The sequence below is a fragment of the Rhinoraja longicauda genome, chromosome 13, assembly GCF_053455715.1.
Source record: "Rhinoraja longicauda isolate Sanriku21f chromosome 13, sRhiLon1.1, whole genome shotgun sequence".
Taxonomy (NCBI): Eukaryota; Metazoa; Chordata; class Chondrichthyes; order Rajiformes; family Arhynchobatidae; genus Rhinoraja; species Rhinoraja longicauda.
Window position 1 is genome coordinate 25,409,686 of NC_135965.1, and position 23,429 is coordinate 25,433,114.

A 23,429-nucleotide genomic window follows, 5' to 3' on the forward strand; every position below is an offset into this window, starting at 1 on the left:
TCCCAGAATGTAATAAACTGCACAGCAAAGAAATATTTGTCTCAACTGCTAGAGGGCACAGTTTAGTTTAGTTTAGTTTAGAGATACAGTGTGGAAACATGCCCTTTGGCCAACCGAATCTGCACCGACGGAGGGTGCTGAGTGCCTGGAACAAACTGCGGGGGGAGGGGGGGGCGGGGAGGGGGGAGTGGGGGGGGCGGGGGGTGTGGTTGAAGCAGATACACAGGTGGGATTTAAAAGACTCTTGGATAACATATGGATATACAGGGAATGGAGGGATATAGGTTATGTACAGGTAGATAAATGATGTTTTTGGCATTATGTTTATAACAGACATTGTGGGCAGAAGGGCCTGTTCTTATTCTGTACTTGTATATTCTATGGTCTAACTGGTATATGGCAGTGATAAAGCTCGATGCAACATACAAGCAATTAATTCCCTTTTGCTTCAATCATTGTGCTTTTAGCATTCAATGTAGGAAAATATTTTATCAGGGGAGGAAGAAGTTTTGGGGGGAAGGGTTGAGGAATCCAAGGAGTTACAGATAAAGTGGTCTCCCCTGTGTTTAAACATCCCCTGTGATGTTTATGTGGTTGTTCTAAATTAATGATGTGTTAAGACTGGGCAGACTCAGTACTCAACCCCTTGCTATTTTTGATTAGGATGTCTCTATCTTGGCTGTGCCATTGCAACACCTGACCAGCTCAGGTACATTACGGGGCCAGAAATGGGTCGAGTGAGTGAGAGGATCTCTCCTAACCCTGTTCACAACCAATGCTGATGCCTTTCAGCTGGCTGGATGGCAGTGTGAGGGATGAGCCCGACAGGAGACAAGCCATAAGATATTGAAAGGTAAATCTGGTAGATCTCAATTTTCCATTTTAGTCAAATGAACTGCCCTTCTGCTTGGATTGCAACTGAAATGAAACCATAAACCATTCTGTGCAGTTTGTGAGTAGTTTTAAAATGGTAATCAATGTTCAATTACTCATTGGAAACAAAAGAGACTGTGGATGCAGTCAGGCTTGATGCAGGGTATCGACCCAAAATGATGGCCATTATTTTGCCACCACAATCGTTGTTCGACCCACTGCTTTCCTCCAGCTGTTTGTTTTATGTCATTGTATTTCCCTAGTCGCTTTGGGAATGTTACAGTGGGTTTACCTGAATGCTAGAGATCTGACAGTGAAATATTCTACCTTGGTGCCTGTGAATATTGCGTTAGTGAACCTGGGGATGCCCTTATGGGCACGTCAGAATAGTTTGTCCATGGTGCTCACCCACAAACATTTCCTGTGACTGCGTGAATTTCCTCCTAATTCTCAGGTTTCTTCCCTCATCATAACGACGTGCTAGTTTGTAGATTAATTGGCCTCAGTAAATTACCACTAGCGTGTAGTGAGTGGATGAGAAAGTGGGATAACATTTAACTAGTGGGAGATCAATGATCGACATGGACTCGGTGGGCCAAAGGGCTTATTTCCATGTTGTATCTTTCAATGATTTAAAGATTCAATGATAATTCCGTATTCAAATCTCTCCTGGCTTTACCTCTGTAATCTTATTGCTCCCTCTCCAAGGCATTGAGATCGGTCCACTCATCTACAAAGTACATCCCTGTGTTCTGTCAGCATGATCCCTCATCAGTCACAACGTTCTGTCCCCATTCCTTTCCATTTTCTGAGGAGACCACTTTATCTGAAACTCCTTGGATTCCTCATCCCTTCCCCCCCAAAACTACTTCCTCCCCAGATAATTTCCCCGGCAACTGCAGGAAGAATAACACCTGTCCCTGCACTTCCTCGCTCACTTCCATTGAGCGACCCCAGAAGCTCTTTCAGGTGAGACAGAGGTTTGTATGCACCTCTTCCAACATCCTCTGCTGCAGTTGGTGTTCCTGATGTCATTTCCATTCTATTCCATTATATAGACCAAATGTGGATGAGGTAACAGTCTTGCCAAACACACATGCTCTGTCCACCATGGCCTGCTAGATCTCCTGGTTGCTAACCATTTTACCTCCCCTTCCCATTCCCATGCCAACCTTTCTGTCCATTGCCGGAGTGAGGTCACACCCTGGCTGGAGGAGCAGTACCTCATATTCCGCTTGTGTAGTTGACAACCCAACAGTATGTACATTGAATTCTCAATTTTAAGTAATACCCCCAGTTCTACTTCTCCTGACCCCATCCCCCAACCCAGGGAGCGCACATTTCTCCATCCATCTCCCACCATTCTAGTCACCTGCTCCTTTCCCATCCCCCATTCACTGATCTTCCATATTTCCTTTTTATCTCCCCTCATTCCCCTCCCTCCTTTCTCCTTCCACACATAATCCTACCTGTGGCTTTACATTTCACTTCTCTTCTTTCATTATCAAAGTTATAGAGTCCGCAGCATACTTTAAGTCATCTACTATGTCGGTATCCGTTTTTGCCTAATTCTGACCCTCGACAAAACTATAAAATGGAATACGTTTCTGTTGTTGAACTTTGTTAAAAGCAAGAGACAAAAAAAATTATGTTCTGAATGTGATTGAATGTTTAAAAATATATATTGTCAAGATGAGGGATTGATGGCATAAGTTGCTTAGATCTAGCTGTTTATGAGCTGAACACATTGGCCTTTCTTAAACTGTTGGCATTTGGATCTAATATCAGAGGGCACTTAAGAATATTCATGTTGGGGCTGGAGTCACAATGAGAACATTCTGGGAAGGGAGAGAAAGTTGCTCCCTGTTATTGGACTTCAGTGAGCCAATGAGTTTTTACAACAGTTTCGCAGACCCTTCCTCTGATGCTTTGGTTTCTGATATTTTTTAAATATAATTTTTGCCAACAAGGACGGTGAAATTTAAGCTCATGTTTTCTGGGTTATTATGCACCCTTTACACAGTTTGCATTTTGATTCATTCCAGTGCTTTGACTCTCTGTATTCCTCTGTTTGTAGTCAAGTTTCTCATGCAGTGTGTATTTACAGAGAGTGGATTAAGCCAGGAAGATGAATGACTCCAAGCAAATCTGTCAGTCACTGTGAAGTCTCTGTATGTAAGATGGCCTGAAGACATGTAATGCTATTGAAATATAATATTGTACAGGGTACACAGAAAATAATGTGCTGTGAGAGCATGAATATTTATTACAGTATACTGCTCCGTCTTGTGTTTAGCATATTTGTCAACAGCGGCAGGAGATGAGCCATGAGAATGTATGACAGGTTTGCTCCATATGATTTTCTCAGAGCACCAGTGGTTTGCTTGCTTCTGACATTAATTCTCATCAGCTAATATTGGCTAGCTGTGAAGTCAATGATTTTTTTCAATACAGAAGTAAAGTACAATAGATAATGGATAAACCTGCGTGCACAGGTCTCCAGAGAATCCCAAAGAGTCAGACCATTAGATGGAAGAGCTTCCTCCTTTCCCTGTCTTAAATAGGTGAGTCCTTATTTTGACATGACACCCTTAGTTCTGAACATCCCCATTAGAGTGATAGTCTAATAATAACATACTCCTCATAATTTTATATATACCTCAATCATATTCCCCCTTAACCTCCTCCACTCTGGAAAAAACAGATTTAGCCTTCTGAGTCTCTTTTCATATTGATACCCTCCAACCCAAACAACATCACGGTGAGTATCTTTTGCACTGCTTCCAGTTTTATCATACTGTAGCTGTACAAGTGAGACCACACTTGGAGTGCTGTGTGCATTTCTGGTGGCCCAGCTTTAGGAAAGACTAGACCAAGTGGACCCGTTGGGCCCAAACCTCTCCTGCATTGGTGCAGCACCCTCTCCTCCCCCCCTGCCCCCTCCCCCTCCCCCCCTGCCCCCTCCCCCGCCCCCCCTGCCCCCTCCCCCTCCCCCCCTCCCCTCCTCCCCCTCCCCTTCCCTCCCCCTATCCTCACACATCCACCCTTCCCCACCCCCCCCACTCCATACCCCTCAACTCCCCTTATCCTCCCTCCAACCCCTCCCTCCCTCCCTCCCTCCCTCCCTCCCTCCCTCCCTCCCTCCCCTCCCCTCCCCTCCCTCCATCCCCCTCCTTGCCCCCTCCCTCCCTTGGAGATGGATTTAAACTTTAAAATGTGAATAACTTAAAAAATATAACACCGATTTCAATGAAACTTCTTCCATGAGCACCAAAGGGATGACGGTGAGTAAGGTGGGCCTAAAATTGTTGCACTATTGTGTACCGTTTTGGCTGTGGTTCAGGAACAAACAAACAAACAAACGAGAGTTTTAGTATATAGATAGATGTCATTCCATTGAAAAGGTGCAGAAGAGATCCATCAGGATATTACCTGGACATGTGGGCTTGATTTATAGGGAGAGACTGGATAGGCTTTGACTTTTTTCTTTGGAGTGTTAGAGGTTGAAGGATAACCTTGCTGAGATGTATAAAATGAAAACTCACTCTCAATTTTCCTAGGATAGATAATTCTAAAACTAAAGTGTCGAGACTTAAGATGAGTGGCGTGAGGCTTAAAGGGATCTCGGAATAACCAAAGGAATTTGCCAATGGAGGCTCTGGAAGTGGATAAAATTATGACTTTCAAAGCACTTTGGTTAAGAAGGGAAGTAGTGAGAATCCAGGGAATTATCGACCAGTGTGCTTCACGTCAGTGGTTGGGAAGCTATTGGAGAGGATTCTTTGGGATAGGATATACTCCCATTTAGAATAGGCTAATTAGGGAGAGTCAGTTTGGCTTTGTACATACAGTGATGTCTTACTAACTTGGTCAAGTTTTTGAGCAGGAGATGAATGTGATCGATGAGGGTTTCTTGTCTCCATGGACTTAAGTAAGGTCTTTGATAAAGTCCGGCACGGTAGGCTGATCCAGAAGATTAAGATGCATGAGATCCGTGGTGTCGTGGATGTATGGATTCAGAACTGGCTCACTGATAGTACACAGATATTTGTGGTGGAAGGACACTATTCAGGTTGGATATCTGTGGCCAGTGGAGTTCTGTAGGGATCTCCGTTGGGATATCTGTTGTTTGTGATATATATAAATGACTTGAACATAAATGTAGATGGGTTGGTTAGTAAGTTTGCAGCATACACCAAGATTGCTGGAGTTGTGACAGTGAAGAAGGGTATCAAATAAATAATGTGGCATATAGATCAACTATGAGAAATGGGCAGTGAAATAGCGGATGATGTTTAATCAGAGCACGTGTGAGGTGTTACACTCTGGGAGGTCGAATGCAAGAAGAAAGTATACAGTTAATGGCAAGACCCTTATCAGTATCAATGTACCAGAGGGATCTTCCTGAAAGTGGCAACACAAATTGATTGAGAGGTAAAGAAGGCAAGTAATATGCAGACAATATTCATTGGTCGGGACATTGAGTATTAGAGTCAGGAAGTCATGATGCAGCTTTATAGGACTTTGGTCATGCAGCGTTTGAAGTATTGCTTACAGTTTTGCCTCATTACAGGAAGGGTGTGGAGGCTTTGGAAAGACATTTACCAGAATGTGGCCTGGATTTGAGGGTATTAGCTACAAGGAGAGGCAAGACAAACGGATTGTTTTCTCTGGAGCTTTGGTGGCTGAGGGGAGACCTGATAGGTATATATCAAATTATGAGAGGCATTGTATGGGTAGAAAGTTAGAACCCTTTCCTCAAAGGCTAGAGGCCATCACTTTAAAGTGAAAGGTAAAAACTTTAAAGGAGATCTTTAAACACAGAGGGTGTGGGTGCCTGGAAAGCACTGGCAGGAGTGGTGTGTGCTTAAGAGAATTTTATATAGGTACATGGATATGCAGAGAATGGAGGGGTATGGACCATGTTTAGTTTCATTTAGAGATACAGCGCAGAAACAGGCCCTTTGGTCCATCGAGTCCGCTCCAACCAGCAATCGCCCTGCACATTAACACTATCCTACACACACTAGGGACAATTTACACATACATCAAGCCAATTAACCTACATACCTGTATGTCTTTGGAGTGTGAGAGGAAACCGAAGATCTCGGAGAAAACCCACGCAGGTCACGGGGAGACAAACTCCGTACAGACAGCACCCGTAGTCGGGATCGAACCCGGGTCTCCGGCGCTGCAAGGGCTGTAAGGCAGCAACTCTACTACTGTGCCACCCCATCAGCAGGCAGATGAGATTAGTTTAGCTTGGCATCATGTTTGGCACAGACTTTGTCTGCCAAAGAGCTTGTTCCTGTGCTGTAATTTTCTGTGTTCTATGTTCTAAGAAGTTTAAGAATAAGGGGTAGGCCATTTAGAACGGAGATGAGGAAAAACTTTTTCAGTCAGAGAGTTGTAAATCTGTGGAATTCTCTGCCTCAGAATGCAGTGGAGGCCAATTCTCTGGATGCTTTCAAGAGAGAGCTAGATAGAGCTCTTAAAGATAGCGGAGTCAGGGGGGTGGGGAGAAGGCAGGAACGGGGTACTGATTGTGAATGAATGATCAGCCATGATCACATTGAATGGCGGTGCTGGCTCGAAGGGCCTAATGGCTTACTCTTGCACCTATTGTCTATTGTCTATAAGTTTGGGCAAATATATGGATAGGAAGGGTTTGGAGGACTATGGACCAAATGCAGGCATATGGGACAAGCCCAATATGCCAACAATTGTCGTGGACAAGGTGGCTGAAGCCCTGTTTCCATGCTAAGTATCTCGATCACGTTCTCTCCAGTGTTATCACATCCTACTTATTAACCAACATTCCAGGAATCAACCCAGTGATCAATTCTGAAATAGAATTTTGTACCTGATGTTTAAAAATTGCACCGAAACAGAGATAACGGCAAATATTTTAGGAAAATTGAAAGTTAGATTATGAGATTTCGTATCTGGAGAATTCTTTCTCTTGTCTCTAACAGGCTTGCTGTGGGTCCTGAGATCTAACTGCAGTTGCAATTGATCAGCAGTCAGTGACTAAACCAATTAAGTTTGCAATTCGGCGATGAATGCCAAAAGTCGCAATTTTTCATTATGATAAATCTCGTGGGCGATAAGATGGTTTTTGAACTTCATTTTAATGTGTCTCGGTATGTTTGATAGTGAGTCACACATTATACTGCAGAATTGCCAAAGATGATTTATTGACTTGCCAATGGCTTTGGAACTTATACTTTACTTCACTCAGAGTAGACACACTGGACAAATTTTGATTCAGAGCAGGGACTGTGGGCAGAATCTGGGAGTCAAGTCAGATCCTCCAGTTTCACCTTTGCTGAGGCCATGTTTTAAAGCACATTTCATATCACTAAGCTACGCACCAGTGTGACATGGCCTCAATTCCACTGAAATGGGCGATGTGGAAATGGTATTTGGTGAAGCTGAAAGCAAGATTTAATAACGCATTTCAGTAATTAATACTGGGTTTCGACAAGATACTGATAGACATACTCACAGTAAAAGCACGAAGAAACATAAGAACATAGGGAAACCCTCCTGGGCCTTGAATCTGTTCTGTCATTCAGATAGAACATGGCCAATCTGCAACAAAAATCTATCAGTGTCAGATTTTCAATTAACAGTTGACCTGGCATCAATTACCTTCGTGAAGGAGAGTCCCACTGATCTCCCACCCTCTGTTTGCAGATAGAATCGTGCATATCTCTGACGTGCATGTGCTGACTTCAATTCATAAATGGCAGAATGGTGGAAAGACTGATTATAGTACTTTCCTTGACAGTGACTAAGCCCCTCTTTTTTACATAGAGCCCAGATATAGTGTCCTTGATCTGAAATGTTAACTCTTTTCCTTTCTCAGCAGATGCTTCCTTACATGCTGAGTGTTTTGAATATTTTATGTTCTTATTTTCTGATTTTTTAAAGTTTTCTTTCACCCAAAATTCCATGGACATACAAAGGAATGATTAGTCAAAGGAATTAATTTGGCCGGTGGGACATTTAAGCGGTTTTTATCCAGGTACATGGAAGTGCAGGGAATAGAGGGATAAGGATCGTGTAAAGGGACGGTGGTGCATCAGTAGAGTTGCTGCCTTACAGTGGATGCAGCGCTGGAGATCAATCCTGACTATAGATGCTGTCTGTACGGAGTTTGTACGTTCTTCCCGTGACCTGCGTGAGTTTCTCCGAGACCTTCGGTTTCCTCCCACACTCCAAAGACGTACAGGTATGTAGGTTAATTGGCTTGGTAAATGTAAAAATTTACAAAGTGTAAAAATTGTCCCAAGTGGGTGTGGGATAGTGTTAATGTGCGGGTATCACTGGTTGGCACAGACCCGGTGGGCCGAAGGGCCTGTTTCCGCGCTGTATCTCTAAACTAAACTAAACTAATTAAAAAAGGCAGATGAGATCAGTTTAACGATCTCATCTGTCAAGAGAGAGTTAGATTTAGCCCTTAGGGCTAAAGGAATCAAGGGATATGGGGAAAAAGCAGGAACAGGATACCTTTTTTAGATGATCAGCCATGATCATATTGAATGACGGTGCTGGCTCGAAGCCCCGAATGACCGACTCCTGCAGCTATTTTTTTATGTTTTTATGTTTTTATGATATCATTTACGGCACAAAGCAACTGGCCCTGCTGTAGACCCTTGCCATATCCTCAAGACCTGTGCAGATCAGCTGGCTGAGATATTTACGGACTTTAATTTCTCACTACTCCATTCTGACGCCTCCACCTTGTTCAAGAAGACCATTATTATCTCTGTGTCAAAGAAAAGCAAGGTAGCATGCCTTAATAACTACTGTCCAGTGACTCTGACATCCACCATCATGAACGTTTCGAGTCTGGTGATGGCATGCATTAACTCCAGCCACCCTTGATCTACTGCAGCTTGCTTACCATTGAAACAGTTTCACAGCAGACACTATCTCCAGAGCCCTCAACACATCTCTGGGACATCTAGACATCAAGAATTCTTGTATTAGACTCTTATTTATCACCAAGTGCTCCTCCTTCAACATCCAAATCACATTCAAACGTTTCCAAAACTCCTGGACCTAGGAATCAGTACCCCCTCTGCCATTGCGTCCATGACTTTCTGACCTACAGTCCACAATCAGTGAGGATATGTGACAGCATCTCACCTATTGCAACCAAGTGCTATGCATTCTACATGCTGGGCAATTCTCCTACGGGTCAGGTCATTTAGATGGGCAATCAGACTGTAAATCAAGGAATTGAAAACCTGGAATTCTTCGCTCAAAGGCAGTGGATGCTCTGAGTTAATTGGAGCTTGTTTGTTCAGAGGAAGATAGGTGGCGCCGAAGAACAGATCACTCATGAGATGCAGAGCAACCTTTTTTGCCTTACCCTGTACCTAAACATGTTAAGTTGAAAAATATATTTTGATAGGTCGAAGATGTAGCATTATATGGTTAGAATGAGTCAAAGACCATGGTGAGAATGGTCCATGCCAACTGATTCTGATTTGTAATACTCTGTGAATGAGCTTCACAATCATCACACCTGTCCAAAAACATTTTTGCAGGCAAAAAATGGATGAGGCAATCAATGACGTGTTTCACCTTGTAGAAACAAAGACTTGCAAGATGCTGGTTAGTACATAAAAGGACACATTGTGCTGGAGTGACTCAGTGGGTCAGGCAGCATCCCTGGAGAACATGGACAGGTGACATTTTGGGTTGAGACAGAGAGAGAGATAGAGTCAGAGATAGAGATAGATAGATTGATGTTGAAGCACTGTTTACTGCCACCCATCTCAGATAGAATGGAGAGCAGAACAGGTTAAAGAAGACATGACTGTGCAAAAGCTGTATTTATGCCTCAATACACACACAATTTGCCAAGGAAAGCAATGTACATGAGACCCCAGTTACCTTATCACAAGCTGGACATTTAGAATGCTCTGGCTCACTTTCCCAAGAGTTCTCAGCTGCCAGCTATGGTTATCTGAGTAGCTTCGCTGAAGAGAATCATTAAGGCTGATCTATCCAGTTACTTAATGCAAGTCCAGTAAATACAGGAGGTAATGAAGGTACTTGAATGTGATTACGGCAGCCAACAAAAGACAGGCAGAAGAAGCTGTAGGTGGGGAAGGTTGCTGATTGCCTGCAGCAAGACGTGAAACAAAGCTCACCTCACCCTTCCAAACGTTCTGTAAGATACTTCGTAATTCAATCTGTTGTGCTTATAATGGATGTATTGTGATGACAACCATTCAGTTACTGATCAAATTAGTTCCCATTAACGGTACGCATACGCATTCCTCTCGGGAGGAATGCACATTCAATGTGGTGCAGGCATCTAATTGCAGGGACAACCACAACAGCCTTCATTCACAAAGCACTTTAAATATCCCAAAGTGCACAACAGTCACACAATCACACAAATCTTTATTGCTCATCTGTGCACATTTCTTAAATTTCCCATTTCTGTTGCTTGAGATAGGGAATGCAAATGAGTTATGGTCTTTCAAAAATGTTTAGATTCTGGGAAGTGCCAAATGGATTAGGAAACTACTGTTCAAAAAAGGAGAGAAAGGGCAAATAGAGACTTCAGAATATTACAGTGCCTCAACACGGTATTCTCAGCCACCTCCTTGTACCGTATAAGTACACCCACGACTGCAGCCATGTACAAATCTAATTCAAATTTCAAATTTGCAGATGACACCACCATTGTGGGCCGGATATCAAATAATGATGAGATCGAGAACCTTGTGTCCTGGTGTAGGGACAATAACCTTTCTCTCAAGGTATCACAAAATGCTGGAATAACTCAGCAGGTCAGGCAGCATCTAGGAGAGAGGGAATGGGTGACGTTTTGGGTCGAGACCCTTCTTCAGACTTGCTTCAATATGGGTGGTCCACGAAAAGTTGTTTGTGATATTGACTCCTCGGAATTTGAAGTTTTCAACCATCTCTATTTCGGCACCATCAATACCAACTGGGGTCTGTGTACCACTTCACTTCCTGAAGTCGATCACGATCTCTTTTGTCTTGCTGATGTTGAGAGAAAGGTGTAGGAAAATAACTGCAGATGCTAGTACAAATCGAAGGTATCACAAAATGCTGGAGTAACTCAGCAGGTCAGGCAGCATCTAGGAGAGAGGGAATGGGTGACGTTTCGGGTCGAGACCCTTCTTCAGACAAGATCAGTGAGTAGTGGGGTCCTAATCCTTCAGCCTATGCTGAGCTTTGTGAAACGGTATAAGAGGCAAAAGACAAAGTGTTCAGAGTGGGAGCTGGATGAAGAATCTTAACCTCTGATGCTGTCTGTGTGGAGTTTGCACATTTTCCCTGTAACCATGCACCATTTTCCATGGTGCTCTGGTTTCCTCCCACATCCCAAAGAAGTGCTGATTGGTAGGTTAATTGGCCAGTAGATGACCCCTTAGTTTCAGATAATGTTGAAAAGAATCATAGGAGATTCAAAAAGCAGGTGCGCGAGAAAGTAATTTGCAGGGATCCAAAATAATGGAGGGAATACATACCAAATGAGATTGCTCCCATGTGAATTGGCATGAATCTGAACAGCCAAAAGACCTCCTGCTATGTCATTATATGTTTGCTGCTGTGTTTCCCAGTTTACCACACAGTCTACATCTCAAAAGTACTTAATTAGTGTTTACAGATGCCCTGAAGAAATAGCAGGAATTAGCAGGAATTCAAATGTTTCTTTTAACAAAGAAACAAGGTTAGGAACCTTTTCTGTGACTGTAACTGGCCTGTTAATAGCACATTAAGTCAATGGGTGTTGACCCCAGTAGATTCACTCAACGGAGGCCTATTCTCATTATTCATATAACATTTTCAATGCACTTGCAAAGACTTCCACAATTTTCTGTATCCTGAATACGTATGTATTTTTTATTATGGTGAGTCATTTTGCTTTGGAATGTGCTTCTTAAATGCCTGGGGAACAGAAACATACAAAAGAAACGTTGTTCAATACGTGAAAGGAAACATTTCCAGAGCTGGAGGATAAGGGCAGTGGAGCAGAATTAATTGCACATCTCATACACACAGCCAGCACAAACACAAAAGAAAGGACACGTGGAGAAATTTGACTTCTGTATCTTTGTGAAATGCGTAATTTAGTTATGGCAGGCATTGATCTCATTGGGGCTGTGTTTCCACACTGATACATTCACAATCATGGATCCACACCGATACATTCACAGGTGTGATTTCACACTGATTCATTCACGATCATGGATCCACACTTATCCATTCATCTCCACGGTTCCACACTGATCCATTCATCGCCACAATTCCACACTGATCCATTCATTGCCACAGTTCCACACTGATCCATTCACTACAACAGTTCCACACTGATCCATTCACTCTTGTGGATCCACACCAATCTATTCAGCATTATGGTTCCACACTGATCCATTCCCAGACCTGGCTTTGCACTGATTGATTCCTATTGTTGTCAAGAAACCACTGGAGAGATGTGTCAGGCAGCATCTGCGGAGGGAAATAAGTCAGAGGAGCAGAATTTGTCCATTTGGCCATTTGAGTCTACTCTACCATTCAATCATAGCTGATCTATCTTTCCCTCCCAACCCCATTCTTCTGCTTTCTTCGCTTCACCTTTGACACCTTACTACTCACAAACATAGGGACAGGTGTTGCATCTCCTGCAGTTGCAGAGGGAACTACCTGGGGAGGGAAGGCTGATGGAAACATTTGGGAAGGGTAGGTTTGGTGCGCAGGCTGGTGAGGTGAAATGGTAAGATTAGTTTAGAGATACAGCATGGAAAAAGGCCCTTCGGTCCACCAATCCCCGCACACTAACACTATCCTACACACACTAGGGACAATTTACAATCTTCCTAGGCCAAGTAACCGACAAACCTGTATATCTTATGGATGTGGGAGGAAACCAGTGATAATTTGTGAGGCCCCAGCCACAACTGCAGTGGGAAACCATGTTTCCTGAACAAGGCTCAAGATTACAGCATCAGTAGTCTCTCGGGTCTACAAAATTGTTCACTTACTTCTTTTCTTTTCCATTTTCCCTCTATCAAGTTCAGCAGAAGGAAGCACAATAGCAATTAATGTGCTGGTTTGATTGAAGGTGAATTTCAGACTCACCCTCCCGATCAAATGAACAGTTGATGTGTTTCTGCTCCAACTGTGTGATAGTTGTGAATGTGTTTCTTGTTATCTGAGAGAGCATATTTCATTCTAGCGGCTGCTTTTGTAAATATGTAACTGAATAAATTGATCAAAATAATGTTGATGCATTCCACTGAGTTCAACTTCTAGGGGATAAAAATACATCGATATAAATTGACACCAAAATTGGAGTTGGGTTTTCCTTTCTTAATTCTGCACAAAGTTGACAGCTTGTTATAAAAACAGAAATAGTAGAAACACTTAGCAGATATGAAAAGTTAAACCAAGTTAATGCTTTAATATGAAGATCTTTCACTGAATTGGAAAAGTAAGAATACAAGGTAGTTTTAAGTTGCAGAAAAGATGATGGATTGGATAGGACAAAGGAAATATCTCTAATCAAAATAGGCCAGGGGTGCCAAGGTGAAAAGCTATTGCTCTGGTTGATGGGTGAATGAGGATGGTTAAAGAGGAAACAGAAAACTGAGTGTGTAATAGTGTGAAATGCAGGTCTAGGCTGTGGGACGAGCCGGAGAGATTATGCAGCAAAAGGGAAGAGAGAAAAACTGGATTAACATTATCCATAGCAAAACTGTCCCGTTCTAACAGAAACACTCCCCATGGTCTTGGGAAAGCAGCCAACATAATCAAGGACCACTTTCACCCCCAATCATTCCTCCTACTTCTCTCTCCTGTTGGCAGAAGATACAAAAGCTTGAAAACATGTGCATTCAAATTCTGGAACAGCTTCTTCCTGATGTAGTCCTGATCTTTCAACCTACCTCATTGTAGCCCTTGCACTTCTTTTTATCAGCACTTTGTCTGTAATTGTGACACAAAATTGCTATAACATTATTCTGCACTCTGGTATTTATTTTCTCTTTACACTTCCCATTGTGCTTGTCTATGGCTTGACTGTTCTCATGAACAGTATGTTTTGACTAAATAGCATAGAAACTGAGTTTTTCACTGTATCTTGGTACACATGACAATAATAAGCCAATACTAATACCAGTTTGGTGTACTTGACTCACCTATATGTGGCAGCATGAGAGAGGAGCGTATTATCCTTTGGAGATAAACAATGGCAATACATTCAATGTCATAGAGTCATAGACATACAGCACAGAAACAGGCCCTTAAGTCCACTGCTCCCATGCTGGCCATTCAATGCACCCATTTACCCTAATCCTTGTTTAACCCATTTTATACCTCCACAAACCCATTAATTACCCCTAGATTCTGTGACTCACCTCCATACTGGGGGGTATTTATGGTGGACAATTAATGTATTGGAATCAGGTCTGAATCCAGTTCTCAGGAACCATGAGGCAAAACCTTGGGGAGGGAAAGAGGTGGTTTGGAGTATGTGCCACATTATTCTAACCTTGCTTGCTTGCTGTCCAGGAAACGTTTACGTATAACCCTCAACGATAAGTTGCTCTCCTTCAAAGTCCGTTGGTATGACCATTTGTTTGAGGATGTCAGTGGATATTTTTAAGGCAGAGATAGATCGATTCTTGATTTGTACAGGTGTCTTTGGTGATGGGAAGAAGGCAGGAGAATGGGGTTGGGAGGAAGAGATAGATAATAGACAATAGGTGCAGGAGTAGGCCATTCAGCCCTTCGAGCCAGCACCGCCATTCAATGTGATCATGGCTGACCATCCACAATCAGTACCCCGTTCCTGCCCTCACCCCATAGATCAGCCACGATCGAATAGCGGGGTAGACGATGGGCCAAATGGCCTAATTCCACTATCACTTATGACCTTATGACCTTATGATGCTCTATTAGTTGGCTTAGGTTAGGTTCAACTGTGAGATCTGGAGTTGCTCTTTGAGACGACCCCTTCCCCACTCATTTTTTTGTAGTTTTATCCAAAGCCTTTCCAAACAAGGTTTTCTTGTTTTTTTAACTTCACTCTACACTTGTTTTCCGTTAATACGTGCAGTTGAGCATATTTTAAATGCATGTTTTAAAAAAAAATGATTTTGCAAAATTATGTCAATTATCTTAATTTTTTTTACCTTTGATTGTCAAGGATGTATTGAACTAGTGAAGTGTTTCCCCCATCACATGAATAATCAGAAAGTGATCAGGGTGGTCTTTGATTGTGGCCTTACTTTCTGCTACTCACCCGCCATACTCATGGAAAAGCCAGGGCCATGAATTCAGTAGAACGTGAGATGCAGCTGTCAGGTTACATTGGTGAAGTGGCTAACTCAGAGCTGAAAGTAAGGCAAGGGACCAGTCGCATGCCACCCAAACCATTATTTCCCGGCCGTTTGTGGAAATCTATCTTGCGCAGATTGACCGTTTCATTTGGTGCATTCCCTCAGCAACTGCATCTCAGAAGTGATTCATTGGGGAAAAAAAAGTGATCCTAAGGTTGCACTTTCATGCTATGAAACCTCAGGCCATTCTGTCAAGGGTTGGGATGGACAGCCTTTAGTCTGGACATGCTGACAATTGAAGAAGTATTGCTTTTTGAAGGTTATTTTCTTTGCACATTTCAATTCCCTTTTTGATTACATTCCCCCAGGGATGCAAGGCTGACTGGAGAAAAGGTCACTGGATTCCAAGACCTTCCTTCCCCTTGCGTCATCTTTCATGTGGCAGTCAATAAAATTAAATAAATAAAAGATCAAATACCAACGATATCACAGGCAAGAGAGGACAATTGAAATGGAAAGGCAGAGGCTACTGTAAAGGATTACAAATATTGCCAGAAGAAGAAGAAAAATGGATATCCATCTGTTTGAAATCTTCTTCATCATCTTAACTCTCCAGGGTACCTGTGATCTTTTGGAAATCTTCAGTTCCGATCTTTATTTGACAGTAATTTTTTAACATGTGAATGACCTTTGACTTTGAACTCCTGTTTTGATGGTCCTGGCGATAATATCTTTCTACTCTCCTGAGCAGTCTCAATAAACACTCGGGCAGCAGATGTCGGAGGGGATTCTCAAACTCGTGTCCAGGACTCGTGAGGAATCAAAAGGTTCATCTCTCAGGACCCAGCAAAATCTGCCCCAGCTGCTCTGTTTTCCTGCCACATCCCAAGGACATGCTAACTGAGGGAATTAAATTGTTCTGACAGCCAGCATAGACTTGATGGGCTGAATAGATTCCTTCTGTGTCGTATGTGGAAAATTCTAATTCAGATGTAAGAAGAGCTCGGAGCAATTGCATTGCTGAGGGTGTATTTCAGTCTTTATGATGAAATCAACCAAAGACAGAGGGAATAGCCAGTGTTATGAAAGAGATTTCAGAAGGATTGCCTGCGGTATTTCAGAAAAAAATGTGGTAAGTTCAAAGAGCCCACCATCTCGACCTCAAAGAAAGTGAATTTGAGGGTTCACCTGGGTGGGAATTTGCCACATATGTATTTTATAAAATTTTAATTGAATTTTCTTCTCAAGTCAAGTCAAATTTATTTGTCACATACACATACACGATGTGCAGTGAAATGAAAGTGGCAATGCCTGTGGGTTGTGCACAAAAAAAGAATTACAGTTACAGCATATAAATAAAGTTAATAAGTTACTATTAGTGTCGACAAAAATGTAGTCTCTGGGGTTATAATAATAATAATAATAATAATCCATTTATTTTATATAGCGCCTTATCACATGCTCAAAGCGCTTTACAAAAATAATTAACATAGAAACAAACAGACAAACTATCCTGACGGAAAAGCGGCGAATACACAACGCCAGCGTCCTCTCACGTCAGGGTCCGGCAGTAGACATTAAAAAGCACAAGACACACAGATATAATTTTTTACACAAAACAGCCATCACAGTGATTGCTCTAGGCACACCCTCACTGTGATGGAAGGCAAAGTCTTATCTCCTCCTCATTCTTCTCCCGTGGTGCCACGAGGTGATCGAGACTCCCAACTTTTTGAAGCCCCCACCGGGTGATGGAAAGTCCCAGGGCCGAGCCGAGCAGGCCGATGAAAGTCCTGAGCCCCCACCGGGCGATGGAAAGTCCCAGGGCCGAGCCACGCAGGGCGATGAAAGTCCTGAGCCCCCACCGGGCGATGTAAAGTGCTGTGGCCGAGCCACGCAGGGCGATGAAGGGCCTGCGGGCGGGTCGATCATACCTCGCACTTCGGGGCGGTTGAAGCTGCTACGGCTGGAGCTCCCGAATGCCGGTCGCCAGCCAGGGACCTGCGAACTCCCGATGTTGCGGTCTGCAGGGCCCACGGCCGAAGCCTCCGAGATGGTAAGTCCAGGCCCTGCGACCGGAGTCTTTGAGGTCGATCCCAGCTGGAGGCCGCCGACTCCACGATGTTAGGCCGTAGCGCGAACGGAGATACGACACGGTAAAGGTCGCATCTCCGTTGAGGAGGAGATTTGAAAAAAAGGTTTCCCCCAACCCCCCCACCACCCCCCTACATACACAGAATTAAAAATAAAACAAAACGTACATTTAACAACGACAATGACAAAAAACCAAAAAAAAAATGGAGAGACTGCCGGTGAGCCGCAGCTGCAGAACACAGCCACGCCCCCAATAAAAGTTGACAGTCCTGATGGCCTGTGGGAAGAAGCTCCGTCTCATCCTCTCCGTTTTCGCAGCATGACAGCGGAGGCGTTTGCCTGATCGTAGCATCTGGAACAGTCCGTTACTGGGGTGGCAGGGGTCCCTCATGATCTTGCTTGCTCTGGATCTGCACCTCCTGATGTATAGGTCCTGCAGGGGGATGAGTGTAGTTCCCATGGTGCGTTCTGCCGAATGCACTACTCTCTGCAGGGCCATCCTGTCCTGGGCAGAGCTGTTCCCAAACCAGACTGTAATGTTGCCGGACAGGATGCTCTCTACAGCCCCAGAGTAGAAGCAATGAAGGATCCTCAGAGACACTCTGAATTTCCTCAATTGTCTAAGGTGGTAAAGGCGCTGCTTAGCCTTACCCACCAGTGCGGCAATGTGCGTTGCCCACGTCAGATCCTCTGTGATGCGGACTCCCAAGTATTTAAAACTGCTCACCCTATCCACAATAGACCCATTTATCTCCAGTGGCATGTACGTCCTTGGATGTTTAGCCCTTCTGAAGTCCACAATCAGCTCCTTTGTTTTAGTGACATTCAGGAGGAGGCTATTGTCCTGACACCAGAGTGCCAGATCAGCCACCTCCTCCCGGTAGGCCTTCTCATCGTTGTTGGAGATCCGGCCCACCACCACAGTGTCATCAGCAAACTTGATGATGGAGTTTGAGCTGAACCTGGCCCCACAGTCATGTGTGTACAGGGAGTACAGTAGGGGGCTAAGGACGCAGCCCTGGGGGGATCCTATGTTCAGGGTGAGGGAGCTAGATGTGTGTTCCCCCATCCTGACCACTTGGGGCCTGGCAGTGAGAAAGTCCAGGACCCAGGCACACAGAGGGGTGCTAAGCCCCAGTTCCAGCAGCTTCTCAACCAGTCTGCTGGGGACTATTGTGTTGAATGCTGAACTAAAGTCAATGAACAGCATCCTCACATAGCCCCCCTGGCTGTCCAGATGAGAGAGAGCGGTGTGTAGAACCTGGGAGACCGCATCATCCGTGGACCTGTTCGGACGGTATGCGAACTGTAGTGGGTCCATGTTGCGAGGAAGGAGGGCGCAGATGTGTTTCTTGACTAGCCTCTCAAAGCATTTCATGACAACCGAGGTGAGGGCCACCGGTCGGTAGTCATTTAAACACGCTGGAGAGGCATTCTTTGGCACCGGTACAATGATGGATCTTTTGAAGCATGCAGGGACCACGGACTTTGCCAAGGAGAGGTTGAATATTGTGGTGAGCACTGGAGCAAGCTGAGTAGCACAAGACTTTAGTACTGGGCCTCCAGCTTTCCTCGTGTTCACACGCGTCAGAGCCCACCTCACCTCATGCTCGGACACCGAGAATGTGTGCACATCCCCGGCGGTGGATCCCCCTCCAGCCTCGCTAGCCAGCGCCCCTTCGGTGCTGTTTTTAGACGGCGAGCTGGTGGTGTTACCCGTCTCAAACCGTGCATAAAAAGAGTTCAGGTTTTTCCTGTTTGTGAAATACCCAGCTCCAGATTGCCTGGGACAGCACAGTGGCATGGCTGGTAGAGCTGCTGCCTCCCAGTGCCAGAGACACGGGTTCAAATCTTACCTCGGGTGCTGTCTGTGTGGAGTTTTCACGTTCTCCTTGTGGGATGAAACAGGTGCTTTGGTTTCCTGCTACATCCCAAAGAGATTATGTGGGTTTGTAGGTTAATCAGCCTCTGTAAATTACCCATAGTCAGCCCTCCAAATATTCACCCAATTTCCCAATTACAGGCATCTTTCTTAATCATTGGTTTACAACTCCTCCATACTGTCTCCACTGGATGACTAGTTTCTCCATTTTCTCCTCCCAAACGCAACTGCCAATTCATCAAAGTAACCAAACTGCTGACCACCCCACTCCAGGCTATCCTGTCATACCTATCCCACCCTCCCATACACCGCATAGCCCACCTTCCCATTAACCTAGCTTTCATGACCTCTCCTTGACTACCATTACCTTCCTTCAGTTTCATTTACTCTCCTTCTGTCTCAGGTATTAAGTATCCGTCTGGAGAGATCTCTCTCTCCTTGTAACCAACCTGTGCCCTGACCTTTGTTACCATCTCAACCCCAAACCCACTCTAATCCCCAACCCTCTTCCCTTCTATAAACACAAAACCCTACTTCTCGAACCGAAACATCACCCATTCCTTCTCTCCAGAGATGCTGCCTGTCCCACTGAGTTACTCCAGCTTTTTGTGTCTATTTTCGATGTTAAACCAGCATCTGCAGTTTCTTCCTACACCTCTTCCCTACTCCCCAGGCTGTTTTGCCCACATCCCCAAAGATTGGGCCTGAAATTGACCTCACTGATCTTTGATCGTAAGGACATAAGGAATAGGAGTAGAATTAGGTCATTCGGCCCATCAGGTCTACTGCGCCATTCAATCATGCCTGTTCTTGTTCTCCCTCCTAACCCCATTCTCCTGCCTTCTCCCCATAACCTCTGACACCTGTTTCTCTATGGCAAAACTACTTGGTAGTACACAATGTCATGGGTGCTGAGCTCAACTGAATTTTGTGGCTGTGGCGTCCTGATGGAAAATATTGTTCACCTACCATGGACAGATTTGTTAATCCACTTTCATGGATGTCTCTACATTTTTAGCTTCTCTGCATCGAAAGCAGGTCAGCATTATTAACACGTGTCTGTGGTTTGATGAGTACCAATGCAGATTTACTAGAGGTCTCAGATCACTTCAAGGTTTGCTTTGCTTATTGATGCCTGTCTGACATTGGTAACAGCCCCTGAAGTAATATCCGCTGGACTTTGAAACTGTCCAACCATAATTTCTAGAAGAGAGACACAAATAGCTGGAATAACTCAACGAGTCAGACAGCATCTCTGGAGAAAAGGAACAGGTGACATTTCAAGTTGAGACCCTTCTTCAGACCATAAGTTCTGTTGTTTAATGGCTCAGGTTTTTCACATCAGGAACCTTTGTTTGCAAGTTTTCTGATTTGACATTCATTCCTCTGGCGTAAACAGCCCCTCAGTTTCACTATCATTGCAAAGGGAATTCCTACAATATTGCTGAGATCCAGCTGTGATTACAGAGAGACACTAGGAGATCTTCAACAGGGATTCACAGTGGGATCTCTGAATTACATGACACCTCAGGCTGATGAAGACTAATCAGCAAAAGCACTGGCTGCCTGCACTTGACACTCTGGTCCATTATCCTAAAACAACACACATTATAAAGTGGGATTATTCATTCTGCCAAATATTTAAAGTGAAAAATTAATGTCATGCTTTGAGGTACTCGGTCTTTTCGATTCAATTCATGTTTACTCAAAAAAAAAAAAAGCCATTAATTGCTCAATGGACCTATTCTCACTCTCACTCTGATTGATTATATATGTGATGTTCACATCTGGTCGACAATTATGTTCTGACCTGTAGGATTGAAGCATGACTTATGTCTAGTCACCTGGCTGGAGGAGAAGTGTGATAGTCTATATAAGGACCAGTACCACAGGTGAGCAGGTGATACTCATTTTAGGTCTATATATTATCTATCTATTATACATTGTCAATGTATTATTAATACATTGATATAACCTTGAATTGAAAGTCAAGTCATATGCACAAGTATGGGAGGAAAAGGAACAATAAAAATCTTACTTGCACCAGCATTACGTGTACAGACTTAGACACAATATACACAAAAAGAAAATATAACATGAATTACATATGAATTACACATAAATTTTTTGCAAGAGAACAGACTGCAAAAAATAAGACATCAGTGCAAAACACAACTAACAAAAATCAAGTCCATGGGAGTTAAAGAGGTGGTCAATTATGTTCATTTGTCGAAGTAAGATCAGAGTTGTGCGGGTTGTTTCAAGAACTTGACATTTGGAGGAATGTACCTGTTCCTGAACCTGTTCCTGGGAAAAGTAGCCTCTGTTGTCTCTGTTGGTTCGAAACTATCCCAAGATCTTTGTGTAGAAGCACAGGTCAATGGGAAATCTGACTTCTTTAATATCTACTTAGCGCAAATAGAACGGATCTGGTGAAACAATTTGTCTTGGAAGGAGACAAGTTTCCTATAAAAAATAAAGCAGAATAGATGGAACTTGTTCTTACTGTCAGGGAGAAAATTGTAGATCTCCGAAGACATGTTCAGAGCAACTCTTGCAAAACAAAGGTACAGAAATAATGACCTCAAAATTTGTTTACCTGGTGGAGTGGGCCAAAGGTTGTTAAACAGCAGCATCCATGGGTCAAAGAGATCAAGTACTGCTGATTGTTCCAATGCATCCCTTCGCATGTTACATTATTTCACATCATACCAAGAAGATTGACACAAAAAGCTGAAGTAACTCAGCGGGTCAGACTACACCTTTGGAGAAAAGGAATAGGTGATGAAATGAGTAGAAATAAGTAGCTGATTGTATCTTAACCAACGTATCCCCTTGTTTCTGTTTCCCTAACTAAATGTTTTGACTAACTGAAATTTACCAACCATAGTTTTAAAATATTCAAATGATTCAATTTTACTTGGCCAGACCAGTTTTCCTGATGTGTGCCAAGAACCCAGTCCCCCAAACCTTAGAACTAAACACTCTGATGAAGCTGATTCTCAGCTAAACAACTCTGCTTTTGTTTTGGAGTTTTGTGAAGAATTTCTAGACACCCATGAATCAAATATATCCCTTGGCCAGTATCGCTATAACAGATCATTTGGTGATGTATTTCAACTGTTTGTGTAACTGTGTGGCTTACAAATTTGTTTTTCCGTTTCCTATATTACAAAGATAAAGGACCATTGGATCTCCTGAGGCAGTGAAGGAGCTGTATGATTTCAAACCTATTTTATAATTTTAAAGGGAAATTGTGTGCCCAGTAAATCAGTCAAAAACTTTCTGAATGCTTTGCAGCCAACTTTTACAACACAACAGGTGCAACGGATTTAAATATTTACTCTACAATTTCTACAAATCAGGTGGAAATGAATAAAGTACAGCTAAAGTAAAGAATTCAGGTAAGAGATGAAATACTTAATGGATAATTCGGATAAGAAACTAAATACTTCACTTGCACTTATCATTCCCCTTCTTCTGTCTGCCTACTCCAGCCTTCCCTTTCCTCTTCCCCCACCTGGCTCCCTCTGCGCCTCATCCTTTACCCATCCTCAGTCCACCTTTCAACACCTGTCTCCTGTCTCACTCCTCCCCCTCTTTTCTTTATACCTGCTATCTTCCCTCTCCATTCTCAGTCCTGATGTAGGGTCTTGACCTGAAATGTTGACAATCCCTTTCTCTCCACAGATGCTGCTCGATCCGCTGACTTCATCCAGCAGTTTGTTTTTTGCTGCAAGTGAAATGCTATCTTAGCCATTGGCAGCTTGTAATCATTTTTGCATATTTCAATATGTGAGTTTGTTAAGAAGTGGCAATTGTGAGTTAATTGGGCTTGATCATTTCTACCAATTACTTGTGTACATATTAATTCAGTCCATGCTAGCTAGCTCCCAGGGGAGCAATCCCTTCAGTCCCAATAACCCTCTCCTTATTCCCCTGTATCTCTACATTGCATTGAATCTTTTGCTGCTTACTTCACTAAGCAGTTATTTATAGTGCTTGGGTGATCCTGAGTCCGATACTGTTTGTGTCATGTGCAGATTCTACCTGTTACTGCCTGGGTTTTCTCCCAGAGCTCTATTTTCCTCCCACGTCCCATCGGTGTGCTGGTTGATAGGTTAATTGGATCATTATTTCTAGCTGTAAGTGGGCGGCAAGAGTTGAGAGCCATGTGAGAGAGATTAGGTTACAAGTGAGGATTGATGGAATTGCTTTGAGAGCTGGTATAAATTAAATGG